Source organism: Monodon monoceros, unplaced genomic scaffold (genome assembly GCF_005190385.1).
Source record: "Monodon monoceros isolate NGI ecotype Baffin Bay Population unplaced genomic scaffold, NGI_Narwhal_1 Super_Scaffold_12, whole genome shotgun sequence".
Classification (NCBI taxonomy): domain Eukaryota; kingdom Metazoa; phylum Chordata; class Mammalia; order Artiodactyla; family Monodontidae; genus Monodon; species Monodon monoceros.
The window spans coordinates 59,370,796-59,383,598 of record NW_021703768.1 but is presented as its reverse complement, the minus strand read 5'-3'; the positions used below and the strand labels follow the sequence as shown (position 1 = coordinate 59,383,598).

At 45.0% G+C, this 12,803-nt stretch overlaps 1 pseudogene; it reads left to right on the top strand.

The window, feature by feature from the left end:
- Positions 1 to 10,388: 10,388 nt before the first annotated feature.
- Positions 10,389 to 10,944, top strand: LOC114892970 (annotated as a pseudogene).
- The last annotated feature ends 1,859 nt before the right edge of the window (positions 10,945 to 12,803 follow it).

The window sequence follows — 12,803 nt, the reverse complement described above, 5'->3', positions numbered from 1 at the left end:
AAAGTAAGGTGTCAGACAAATGCCTGTTTTGTCCATATTTAAGCTATATGGTCAAATATTGGCAATATGAGATGGCTTGATCTAATACTTCGATATGAATGTAATCTAACTGCTAAGGATCTTTTTTTTGACACAACCTCCACGCCATTATCATAGCTAACAAAATTAAGAATAATTCCTTAATCTCTAACACCAAGTCCATTTTCAAAATTTCCCAGTTGTATCAAATATTTGTATCCACCATTTGCTTAAATCAGGATCCAAACAAGGTCTGCACAGTGATTTGGTTAAAATAACTTTTTAAGTGTTCTCTCATTTAGCACTCTTGAAGGAACCTAGAGAGGTGACACCAAATGGTGGGCAATCCTCAAACAGAAGAAGTCAAAAGAATTAGGTCCCAACTCCTTGTTTATATTATTTAATATACACATATATCACATTAAATAATATACCATATATGTGTGTGTACATGTTCTGTTTGCTTCACATCCATTCTCATTTACCCTTATAAGGCTGGTTGCCATTATCACCCTTATATTTTCTAGATGAGGAAGTGCCCCCAAGGAGGTCAGCTGACTTGCCCAATATCATCAGCTAGTAAGTAGCAGAGCTGAGGTTGGAATGCAGGCCATGTGGCTCCAAAGTCTAAGCTCTTAGCCCCTGCACCCTACCTGTACTTTATACTCCAGTGCTTGTGAGCAGTAAAGTGCCAGGCACATGCCTATTATTATTTTATTCCACAAAGTACTGAGATCCTGTAGGGAAGAAGGCGACAAGAGCTTACGAAGTAAACGGTTGAAGGACTACATCCATGTGGCTCAGGTAGAGTCAGGATTTGGGACCGATCTGTTGCATTTCCCCTCTCTAGTCATCCACTCCCAGCCATTCCTGTTTGAGTCCACCAACCTCACTGCCGTGCTCCTCCCCCGTGAAACTGATGACCTCTAGTCTTCCTTCCCTCACCTCGACCCAGTGGTCATTCCTCTTGGCCTCCTGCTTTATTTGCTTTACTGCTCAGTCCCTTTTGCCTGCTTCCAACCCCGGCCTCCAAGCTAACCCCAACTCTCCAACTATAACATATTCAATTAGAACGATTTGACTCTGGTGGACCCAGAAGTTAATGAACCTAGCGTTGGTGTTTCAGACTAAAGGGCCCAAGCCCCTCCTGCTGCTGGGCGATCTAATTCTCTCCATTTCAAATATATTAGCCTTGGGGAATCACAGCAGGCACACCATCTATACTGGCTGCTTTGGACTTCTCCACTGCTATGATAAGGATCAGCAGGATGCCTAGTTCACGTAGCACTTCCCAGGGAGCTGGCTGCTTCATGAGGACAACCAGAAGCGCAGGTGTAGGAGGATCACCTCGTCATTTCTTCTCAAACATGCATACAAATCCCACATGGATCTTGTTAAAATGCAACTTCTGATTCGGTAGGTCTAGGGTAGGTCCCAAGATGCTGCCTTTCTAACAAGCTAACAGGTGGTGCCAATGCTGCTGCTCTGTGGGCCACCCTTTGAGTAGCAAGAATCTAGATCACTAGTTCTCAAAACCAATTACACATTACAGCCTCCTAAGGTGCTTCTAATTAAGGGAGACCTAGGTGCAGCGAGTTATAAAAGCTCCCCAGCTGATTCTAATGAACAGTCAGAGTTGAAAAATACTACTTTGGAGGCTGAAGCAGCAGCAGGAATTGGGTGGTCAGTTGCATGAATCCCTGGCCGGATGGAGGAAGTGAGGTGGTCACAGGAAGGTGGGGCTCCTGGCTTGTAAGCATCTTCCTTCCTTGTGCTTCCTGCCTCTCCTTGCTGTCACTTGCGTTTTCTCTCTCTTTTATTTTCCTCCTACCAATCCTTCCACTTCCCAAATCCTCATCTCAAAAAGAAAAAAGCTGAGCAAACTGAAAATCAACAGCTCTTCCTACATCCCTCAGAAAACTGAGGTCACAAGGCAACCATCACCCTGAAAATTGGAGAGACAAGAAAAAACAGAGAATCACAACCTACCAGGAGCACAAGTCCACAGCGGGAGCCAATACCAGTGGGAACACTTCAATGTAAGTGACAAATTGCCGGAGGCTCAGGGTGGACTAGCTTGAGAGTTAAAAATTCCAAGGGTGGGGGTGGGAATGGGGGTACTAAGGGACCTCTACTCTTTTGTTTATTTCCTGAAGCCGCATCAGATTCTCAGGGTGAAGACTAGAGAAAAGTCCCCTTATACTTCCAGCAAGTACAGGGGAAAAGAAGGCGTGGCTTCTAGGAAATAAATCTTTGTGGAAAAGATGTTGGAATTAGTAAACAACCTTAAAATTGAGCAAGTAGGTAACTAACACACAGTCAATGATGGGGTTATTATATGCTAGATGCTGGAGATTGAGGATAAAACTGGCTCCCTCTTCTCCAGGAGCTCGTGTTCTAGTGGGAAATGCATATGTGCATACAACTGAAATCGCACAACGTGGCCACTCCCGTTGCGGAGCACAGGCTCCGGACGCGCAGGCTCAGCGGCCATGGCTCACGGGCCCAGCCGCTCCGCGGCATGTAGGATCTTCCTGGACCGGGGCACAAACCCGCGTCCCCTGCATCGGCAGGCGGACTCTCATCCACTGCGCCACGAGGGAAGCTCGAACCCGCGCTCTTTTAATTGACATCACACACCTGGTCTCAGGACTTGATGAAGCTCAGGTTCTTTACGTCTCATCCCAGAAAGAATTCAGTGAGAGATAAAGTGATAGGTAAGAAGTGGATTTATTTAGAGAGATATAAGGGTGGTTAGTTTTTGTGGGCTCGGTAATTTCATAGGCTAATGAGTGGGAGGATTATTCCAACTATTTTGGGTAAAGGATGGGGATTTCCAGAAATTGGGCCACTGCCCAATTTTTGGCCTTTTATGATAAGCCTCAGAGCTGTCATTTAGCATGCTAACATATTAAACAAGTGTATAATGAGGCTTAAGGTCTACTAGAAGTCGAATCTTCCACCATCTTGGACCTAGTTTGTTCTAATCAGTCTTTGTCATATCCTCAATGGCTATGTCATTCTTTTAAAGGTTGTGCCCTGCCCCCTTCCCTTCTGTTTCACAATGATGCCAGAGATTGTTAGTTGCTGCCCCTTACATCTTACCTCTGCTTCTTCCATAGTAATAGAACTCTCCTTTTTAGCTGAGCACATGCTCCCCAGAATAAAGGTTATATTTCCCAGCCTCTCTTGCAAGGTAGGTGTGGTCATATGGCAGAGTACTGGCCAGTGGGGTGTAGTGTCCTTACTTCAAGCAGGTGTCTAAGCCCTCACCCCCATAACTGTGAATATGACCTCATTTGGAAAAAAGGGTTTCGCAAAGGTAATTAAGCTAAGGATCTGGCTGTGAGCTCGCCCTGGATATGAGGGGCAGCGGCTCTCCATCTCCGCTTTTCTCTTGCCTACTGGCTGGAAAGCAGATATAATAGCTGGATCAAAGTAGACATCTTAGACAATGAGGTGGAAGCCTCAACCGATAGCCTGGGTTCCTGGTGACTGTAGAGTCACCATAGTGTTACCGAGTTAAGTCTTATGGACCCTGCCCAGGCCCTAGCCCGAGAGCTGAGGCTCTCTGCCTTGGCAGAGAAGAGTTCTTTTTCCTTTCGTGTTCGAGCAGCCAAATAACGACGGAAGCTGAGATCAACACGGCATAAGCATTATTCAGTGACCAAAGAATGGAGAAACGGGAACTAAGTTCAGATCAACTTCTCACCCCGCTGGTGAGAGGGATTTAATTTTAAAGAGTAAAGGGAGGAGGAGGGAGGCTAATGATGGCGAAGCATATGAATTAGTTTACCGGGAAAGGCTTCTTCCAAGGCAGTGGGTTGCCACCACCTTTTTACCCTTTTTCGGTCCTTAATGTCCGGTCATGGTCGCTGGTAGGTATGCCATTTAATATGCTAATGTAGTAAAAATCAAGGTGTAATGAGACTCAGGGTCTGTTAGAGGTCAGATTCGTGGCCATCTTCGTCCCAGGTGGTTCCACCTGGTTTTTTGTCTGTAGCTTCCTTCTTATCTCTGGGCCCTTTAACTTGAAGATTTATGTTAACTCCTGCCCAAGGTGGGAGTTGGCAGGTTTTGAGCAAGGACACTCCTGCTAAAGGTGAGGGTTGGGGGGTTGTGAGCAAACACCTGGAGCAGCTCCCGTAACGACAGCAGCCGACATTTACGTAAACTAAGAGAAAAATAGATTTCTAATTTGCTGAAGCCTTTGTGGCTTTTGGATTTCTGTCTCTTGTAGCAGAACGTTTTACTAACAAATATACCAACTAACCACAATAAATCTGCTTCTTTTTAGGCTTCTCATAAATATTCAAAGTACAAAGCAATATATTGGGCAAGTTCTATTTCACTTAGAATAAAATATAGACTCCTTTATTTATTTATTTGTGGTATGCAGGCCTCTCACTGTTGTGGCCTCTCCTGTTGCAGAGCACAGGCTCCGGACGCGCAGGCTCAGCGGCCGTGGCTCACTGGTCCAGCCGCTCCGCGGCATGTGGGATCTTCCCGGACCAGGGCACGAACCCGCGTCCCCTGCATCGGCAGGCGGACTCTCAACCACTGCACCACCAGGGAAGCCCTAGACTCCTTTAAATGGTCAGAAAGGCCCCGGTGTGATCTGACCCCTGTCTACTTGTCCATTCTCATACCACTCTTCTCTGGCCTGGCACAGGGTATACTGCAGCGTTATGCCTGTGTTCCTTCATAACATACATACCTTGTGAGGACCTATTATGAGCTACATGTGCAGTGGGCACACAGCATCAGACCTAGCCCTTACAGCCAACTTTTTTTCTATTTTGCTTATAAGCTAATTTATTTTCCAGCTCAGAGCCTTGACCCATGCTCTTCCCTCAGTCTAGGGCAAGGCTGTCCAATAACACCTCCTGCATGATGGAAATGTTCTTATCTGTGTTGTCCGATATGATAGCCACTAGCCACAAGTACTGAATACTTGAAATGTGGCTGGTATGTCTGAGAATATAAATTGCTAATTTTACTTAATTTTAGATTAATTTATGTTTTAAACAGCTACACGTGACTAGCAGCTGCCAGGATGGACAGTACAGGTCTTGACCCCTCTGCTCCCTGGGACACATAACTTACTCCTTGAGGTGGTTTTAGAACGTGGTCGCTGATTCTTTGACACACCTCTAACTGAGAGATGGGGTCTATATTCCCTCTCTTTGAATTTGGTTGGGCTTTTGACTATATGACAGAAGTGATTTTTTGTTGTTGTTGTTGTTTTTAGATGTTGGGGGTAGGAGTTTAGTAATTTATTTATTTATTTTTGCTGTGTTGGGTCTTTATTTCTGTGCGAGGGCTTTCTCTAGTTGCGGCGAGCGGGGGCCACTCTTCATCGCGGTGCGCGGGCCTCTCACTATCGCGGGCTCTCTTGTTGCGGAGCACAGGCTCCAGACGCGCAGGCTCAGTAGTTGCGGCTCACGGGCCCAGTTGCTCCGCGGCATGTGGGATCTTCTCAGACCAGGGCTCAAGCCCATGTCCCCTGCATTAGCAGGCAGACTCTCAACCGCTGCGCCACCAGGGAAGCCCGACAGAAGTCATTTTAATGTGACCTCTGAGGCTAGGTAAGAAGAAACCTTGCAGCTTCTGCCCTGGTCTCTTTAAGGTCATGGTCCTAGGACACTTGCTTTCAGGAAGCTCCATCACAGAACCTACTCACCATCCTATGAGAAGCCAAAGCCACATAAAGAGGCCCACATGTAGCTGCTTCATCCTTTGAGTCATCCCAGCCTAGGTACCATACTAGTTTCCTGTGGCTGCCATAATGAATTACTACCAACCTGGGGGCTTAAAACAACAGAAATCCACTCCCTTGCAGTTCTGAAATCTGCCAGAAATCTGAAATCAAGGTGTCGGCAGGTGTTGCCACGCTCTGAGTCTCTAAGAGAGAATCTGTTCCATTCCTCTCCCCTAATTTCTGGTGGTATCTGACAATCCTTGCCATTCCCTGGCTTGTTGACACATCAGCCCAATCTCTCCTCCACCTTCACATCACTTTCCCCCATGTTTCTCCTCTTCTCAATTCTCTCCTTTCTCTTAAAGGACAACAGTTATTGGCTTTAGGGCCCACCCTAAACCCAGGATGATAGCATTTCAAGATCCTTAACTGTGATTACATCTTCAAAGACCCTTTTTTCAAATAAGGCCAAATTCACAGGTACTGGGGATTAGGACTTGACATATCTCTTTGGGAACCACTATTCAGCCCAATACAGCCCCAGCCATGTGCATGAGGTGGCCTAGAGATGATTCCAGCCCCCGGTTGTTTGAGTTACTGCCAGACCCTCACATTTTCCTGGCTCAGACCCTACACATTGTAGAGCAGACATAAGCCACAATCACTATGCCTTGTTTGAAATCCTGACCTATAGAACTTCTGAGCATAATAAAATGGTATTCTAAGTCACTGAGTTTGGGATGGTTTATCACACAGTAATAGATAACTGGAAATTCCTGTTCATCTTTTAAGGGCCTGATCAAGTAACATTTCTTCAAAGAGGCCTCCTGAGATACCTCCTCCAAGTCTAAATTACATTCCCCTCTTTACTTTTCCTTTCTGGCACATATCACAATTTATAGTTATAAATGTCGTTAGGTGTTTTTCCTTTTTTTTGATTTTTGGCTGCATTGGGTCTTCATTGCTGTGCGCAGGCTTTCTCTAGTTGTGGCAAGCAGGGGCTGCTCTTCGTTGCGGTGCACGGGCTCTAGGTGCACAGGCTTCAGTAATTGTGGCACGTGGGCTTAGTAGTTGTGGCTTGCAGGCTCTAGAGCGCAGGCTCAGTAGTTGTGGCGCACAGGCTTTGTTGCTCCACGGCATGGGGGATCTTCTGGGACCAGGGCTTGAACCCGTGTCCCCTGCATTGGCAGGCAGATTCTTAACTACTGCGCCACAAGGGAAGTCCTGTTTTTCCTTTTTAAATGTCTCCCCCACTAGACCTAAGTTCCATGAGGCCAGGGACCGTGTTTGTTTCATTCAACACTAAGTCCTCTGTGTGTACCAGGCACACAGTAAATGCCCAACCAATACCTGCCAAATGAATCAAATTCTGAGCTTTCTGTGACTGAATCTACAACTGACGTTTCTTTGTCATCTGAACTGAGACAGCTCTAGGAAGACATTATTTATTTAGCCTTTTTGCTCTCGGCAGATGAAATAAGCCAGCATGCAGCAAGTGGGAAGCAAAATGTTCATTTTCCAAGGCTCAAACCTCAGTTCTTGCCGTTATGGTTCTTTGCATTTGAATAATTGCTGTGGTTTTTAATTGTGGTGAAAACAAATGAACAAAAGACAAAGCTGGTCAGAGAGCCAGGCTTTGAGAGACATCTCTAATTTTTTTAAGAAGCATCTGTACGTTCACAAATGAACCTTAAATTGTCCTTGTTTGTGAGTGTGAATCTCATGATACATTCTTCCATGAAATGAAAGCTTAATGACAAATCACAAAGCATAGGCTCTCCCTGGCATCTTTGCCATCATCCGTCTTGTTCTAGAAAGTGCATGGGTACAAATTCTGCTGTTACTTTTCTTGGAACAGAAAGAAAAATAGGACTTGGAACAGGAAAAAAAAAAAAAAAAAGCCAGAAAGAAAAAGCAAAATGTGCTAAATAATACCAAGAATGGTCAGCTAAAACTTGTAAGCAGCTGTACAAATGAGTGTAGGGATAGAGCCTAAAATAAGTCAGGAGGTAGTAAGAATCTTAAAAACTGAGTATAAGCAGTTGGCGCTCACCTTTGTCACTCTCACACAGGTCACTGGTGATTGGAAGGACTCCTGACTCTCCCAGATGCATCCATCTTTCCCACTGTAGGAATTTTAACATTATCTTCAAGACCCTACATGATAATGTTCTGTGTTTTCTCGGATTCTGTATTTGTCTATTTGGCATCCATTAATCACGGCACCAAACTAAGGCTCAAAGTTGCTTACCCTTCGCTGTGATCTGGAGCCCACGCTCTGAACCACTTCCTTGTCTAACTCTCACACACCAAGCCGATGTTTTCCTTGCCGTAAATCACCCCAGGGCCAGTGCCCTCCTCTATAGCCAGCGCCCGCCTGCATTACTCAGACTAGCCACGCCTCTGCTGCTTCCTCTGCCTTTGCTGTGGAAACCCCATTCAAGCCTGTGGCAGGGAGGCTTTCCCCTCACTCCACTTCTGCCTTGTGACCGAACCCGGTTCCTCCCGGTGTGGCCCTGTGTGGCGTGGCATGCACCATCCCCCCAGGAACTGTAAGCAATACATTTTTCTTTCAATGGCATTAGCATTTCCACGTCATCACTGGGTCACCTACATAAATTGAAATCCATGGTGGGTACAACTGAGACTGATCAGCCCTTGGGGCCTTTTACAGTCGCTGTTTCCTCTGCCGGGAGCCCTCTTCCCCTGTGTCCACATGGCTCCTCTCTCACTGCATTGAAGTCTCTGCTCAGACATCACGACATCCAAGCAAGGCTTCCCTGAGCACGCATCTAAATAGCATGCCGACCCCTCCCAACTCTAGCTGTCTATCCTTTTTTTGTTTTGCTTTGTGTTTTTTGTCTTTTTAATTAATTTATTTATTTATTTTTGGCTGTGTTGGGTCTTCATTGCTGCACGCGGGCTATCTCCAGTTGTGGTGAGCGGGGGCTACTCTTTGTTGCAGTGCACGGGCTTCTCATTGCAGTGGCTTCTCTGTGTTGTGGAGCACAGGCTCTAGGTACATGGGCTTCAGTAGTTGTGGCACACAGGCTCAGCAATTGTGGTGCACGGGCTTAGTTGCTCCGCAGCATGTGGGATCTTCCCGGACCAGGGCTCCAACCCGTGTCCCCTGCATTGGCAGGTGGATTCTTAAACACTGCGCCACCAGGGAAGTCCACCCCCCTCCTTTTTTTTTTTTTTGGCTGCACCAGGCCTTCGTTAGGGCACACGGGCTCTTCACTGCAGGCTTCTCTCTAGTTGTAGCGCATGGGTATGTGGGATCTTAGTTCTCAGATTCTGTATTTGTCTATTTGGCATCCATTAATCCCTGGACTTGGAACAGAAAAGTTCCAAGATCCCCTGACCAGGGATCAAACCTGTGTCCCCTGCATTGGAAGGTGGATTCTTAACCACTGGACCACCAGGGAAGTCCCTAGATGTCTATCCTTTTGTCCTACTTTATTTTTGTTACTAGCTCTCATCACCACCTGACTCGTTTGTGTGTTCCCTCACTCTGCACCACACAGAACTTAAGTTTTTCTAGAGCGAGACACAGATTTTTGTTTTGAACAGCGAAGTTCCTACCACTTAGACCAGTGCCTGGCACACAGAGCGTGTAAAATATTTCCTAAATGATGAAATTTTATTTTTCCAGAGCAGCTGGCCTGTTAATGAGTACATGAATGGACAAAATCCCCTTCAAATTTATAACTCTCATTGGGCCCGGAGATCCGTGAGAAGCCAGTGCTCTGGATCAATAAGACATGAATTTCTAAAAGGGAGTAAGTGGTTCAAAAACACAAAAACATATCCTGGGGAATCGCAGGATAAAACCCCAAGCAAGCTGGTTTGTGGAATTAATACTGGGGGTTAGGACAAGTGAGCAATTACCATTCCGGAATTATCAGGCCCTCTGCCATTCCTCTGAAAATGTGCCTGGCATTGGGTTATGGGCTCTGTAACTCCGAGGGATTAAGGAAAATACTTTCCTTTATCATTTAGGAATAGCATCATGCCCCCCCATGAGGTTGAAGCAGGGTCTAGGAAGCATCTTAGCAAGGGTTGGCCCAGACACCCTTCAGTGTGTGCTTTCCCTCCAGAAGGAGCCTAAATGACTGTGAACGCAGCTCACCAGTTGTACAACTCAGCTCAACACTGGTTCACACTTGATACTGGCAGCCTTTTCTCCCAATGAGCACATTTCAGAGGAAAGTTGCATATCACACGGTGCTTATAATGATGTATCTCAAAAAGATCTGTATACCATGTAGGTAAAGAAAAGTCTAGCAATGCTGACCAAAACTATAGAGGCTTAAAACAAGGGAGGGGAGGTGGAGGGAAGAGAGGAAGGAAGGAATTTCTGCTCTCTGAAAGACAGGAGAGCTTACATTCTCACTGGTATGCCCCATTGCCTTTGTGAAAAACGTCCCCCAAATAGCTTTGATGCAAGCTGATGTGGGGGCTGATCCACTACTGACCTTAAGATGTTTCCTTTACCTAACCCAGATGCTATCATTTAGAACTAAAACTGGATCAATTTTTCTCTAGTCTCAGAGGTTAAAGACATTACGAAATTATTGAAATGAAGAAAGTTAAAGAAAGGAGAATCAGAGAATCAGAATTTGTAAGTCTCCTTTTTCTGGTAAGCGCCCTGCGGTTACCTCTAAAAATGGTTCGCTATTCACTTGACCCAGAAAACCCCACAAAATCATGCAAGTCAAGAGGTTCAAATCTTCATGTTCACTTTAAGAACACTCGTGAAACTGTCCAGGCCATTAAGGGTATGCATATTTGAAAAGCCACCAAGTATCTGAAGGATGTCACTTTAAAGAAGTAATGTGTGCCGTTCCGTCGTTACAATGGTGGGGTTGGTAGGTGTGCCCAGGCCAGACATTGGGGCTGGACGTACGGGTCAGTGGCCCAAAAAGAGTGCTGAATTTTTACTGCACATGCTCAGAAATGCAGAGAGGAATGCTGAACTTAAGGGCTTAGATGTAGATTCTCTGGTCATTGAGCACATCCAGGTGAATAAAGCCCCCAAGATGTGGCTCAGGACTTCCAGAGCTCGTGGTCGGATTAACCCATATATGAGCTCTCCCTGCCACATTGAGATGATCCTTACTGAAAAAGAGCAGGTTGTTACTAAACCTGAAGAAGAGGTTGCCCAGAAGAAAAAGATATCCCAGAAGAAACTGAAGAAATAAAACCTTATGGCCCGGGAATAAATGTCACCAAAAAAAATGCAAATAAAAGTAAAAAAAAGAAAAAGAATTTGTAAGTCTCTCAGACTGTCAGGGGACAGAGGTCTAACAGGCAGGGCTAACCAAGCTCTCGTCTGCCTGGACCCAGATAAAGTTGGGCCACAGCCACGCTGTTGTTTACTTGCCATCTGTGGCTCCTCTGTAACCGTCGCATTAACTGTTTGCAGCAGGGATGGTCTGTAAAGCTGAAAACATTGAATATCTGGCCCTTTACAGAAAAAGTTCGCTGATCTTCGGTAGCTATTAAAGGAGCAGCGTGACTTACCAGGCTATCGTGATCTTACTGAAATATTTCTGAGGACTGTGTAACGCCCTTCACTTTGAGTCCCTCTTTATCAAGCAACGTTCTGAATGTAATTGGGCTTCTGGAGTATGTTTCTCTATTAAAGAAAGAGGATGTGCAGACTTGCTACACGGATTTCCAAACATCCTGGACAGTTGTATTTCTCACTATAAACTACTAAACTGGGCTTCTGCCACAGTCTCTCATAAATTCACATGGTACGCAAGTTTTCAGGGGGTCTAGCATCCCTTTATATTAGGTCCAGAACTACAGGGCTGGAAGACTGTGCTCTGGACCTGAGGTGACCCCTCGGAGTCCGAGCCCCACGCTCTGACCTCACACAGCAATCACACTCACATCCCTTAGCGTATCAGGGAAGAATTTGAGCCAGGAGTAGCTTTGGTATTTGTGAACTTCAATTTCTAGGCCTCTTACCTTTTACTTTTTTTTTTTTTTTTTTGGCTGTATTGAAGTAATTACATGAATACAATTTTAAAAATCAAATAGAAATACAGGATTAAAACAAAAATAATAGTCACCTCCCCAAGGTCCTCCTGATCTCCAATTCCCACTACCCAGAAGAACAGTTTTCAAATCTTCTCATTGTATTTTTTCATATTTGCCTTCATAATTCTAAATAACACGCTAAATCATGCTCTTTGCAGGACAGTCATATCAAGTAAATAATGGGTCCCACCCCCTTTTTTTAAACAATCCTTTGGAGTTGTCCTACTCTGTGACCTGCACTGACTGATCTCTCGGCTTCTGTACAACTGTAACCCTGTAGCTTCCGTTCAGCATTGTTTGGGGGCTTCCTACAGTCTCCTGTTTGAGTTTCTCATTTTGTAGACCCTGTGTCTTTTCACTCTGAGTTGATGGAGCACATCTTTCTGTTGCTTCATGAGAAAGAATGAATAGAAGATAAAATTTTCATTGCCTTGCCTGTTTGAAAAAGTCTTCATTATACTCTGACATGTGACTGGTAGTTTATCAGGGTACGAAATTCCAGGTGACAATCCTGTCCTCTCAGAAGCTGTAGGCATTTGCCCATTGTCCTCTAACTTCCTGTCTCTCTGTGCCATTCTAATTCCTGATCTTTTGTATGCTTTTGAGGGCTTCTCTTTTGCTCAGGTGTCCTGAAATTTTGTCACAATTTATGTTGGTGTGGATCATTTTTTAATTCATTGAACTGGGCGGTTAGTGGTCCTTTTAAATCTAGAGGTCCATACGCCTCAGTTTGGGAAATTTTCTTTTCCTTTTTCATAATTTCCTGTCCTTTTTTTTTTTTTTTTTGATTCTTTTTCTGGAGGTCCTCTTGCTTGACAATTTGGGCTCTCTTGATCAGTCTCGTAACAGTTTTGTCTCTTACATTTTCTATCTCCTTGTCATTTTGTTCAGCTGTCTGAAACATTTCCTCTATTGTATTTTTGATACAATACTTGCCACCTTCTAGTGACATTCTTATTTCTGCTAGCATGTTTTTAATTCTAAAAACCTTATTCTCGGGCTTCCCTGGTGGCACGGTGGTTAAGAATCCACC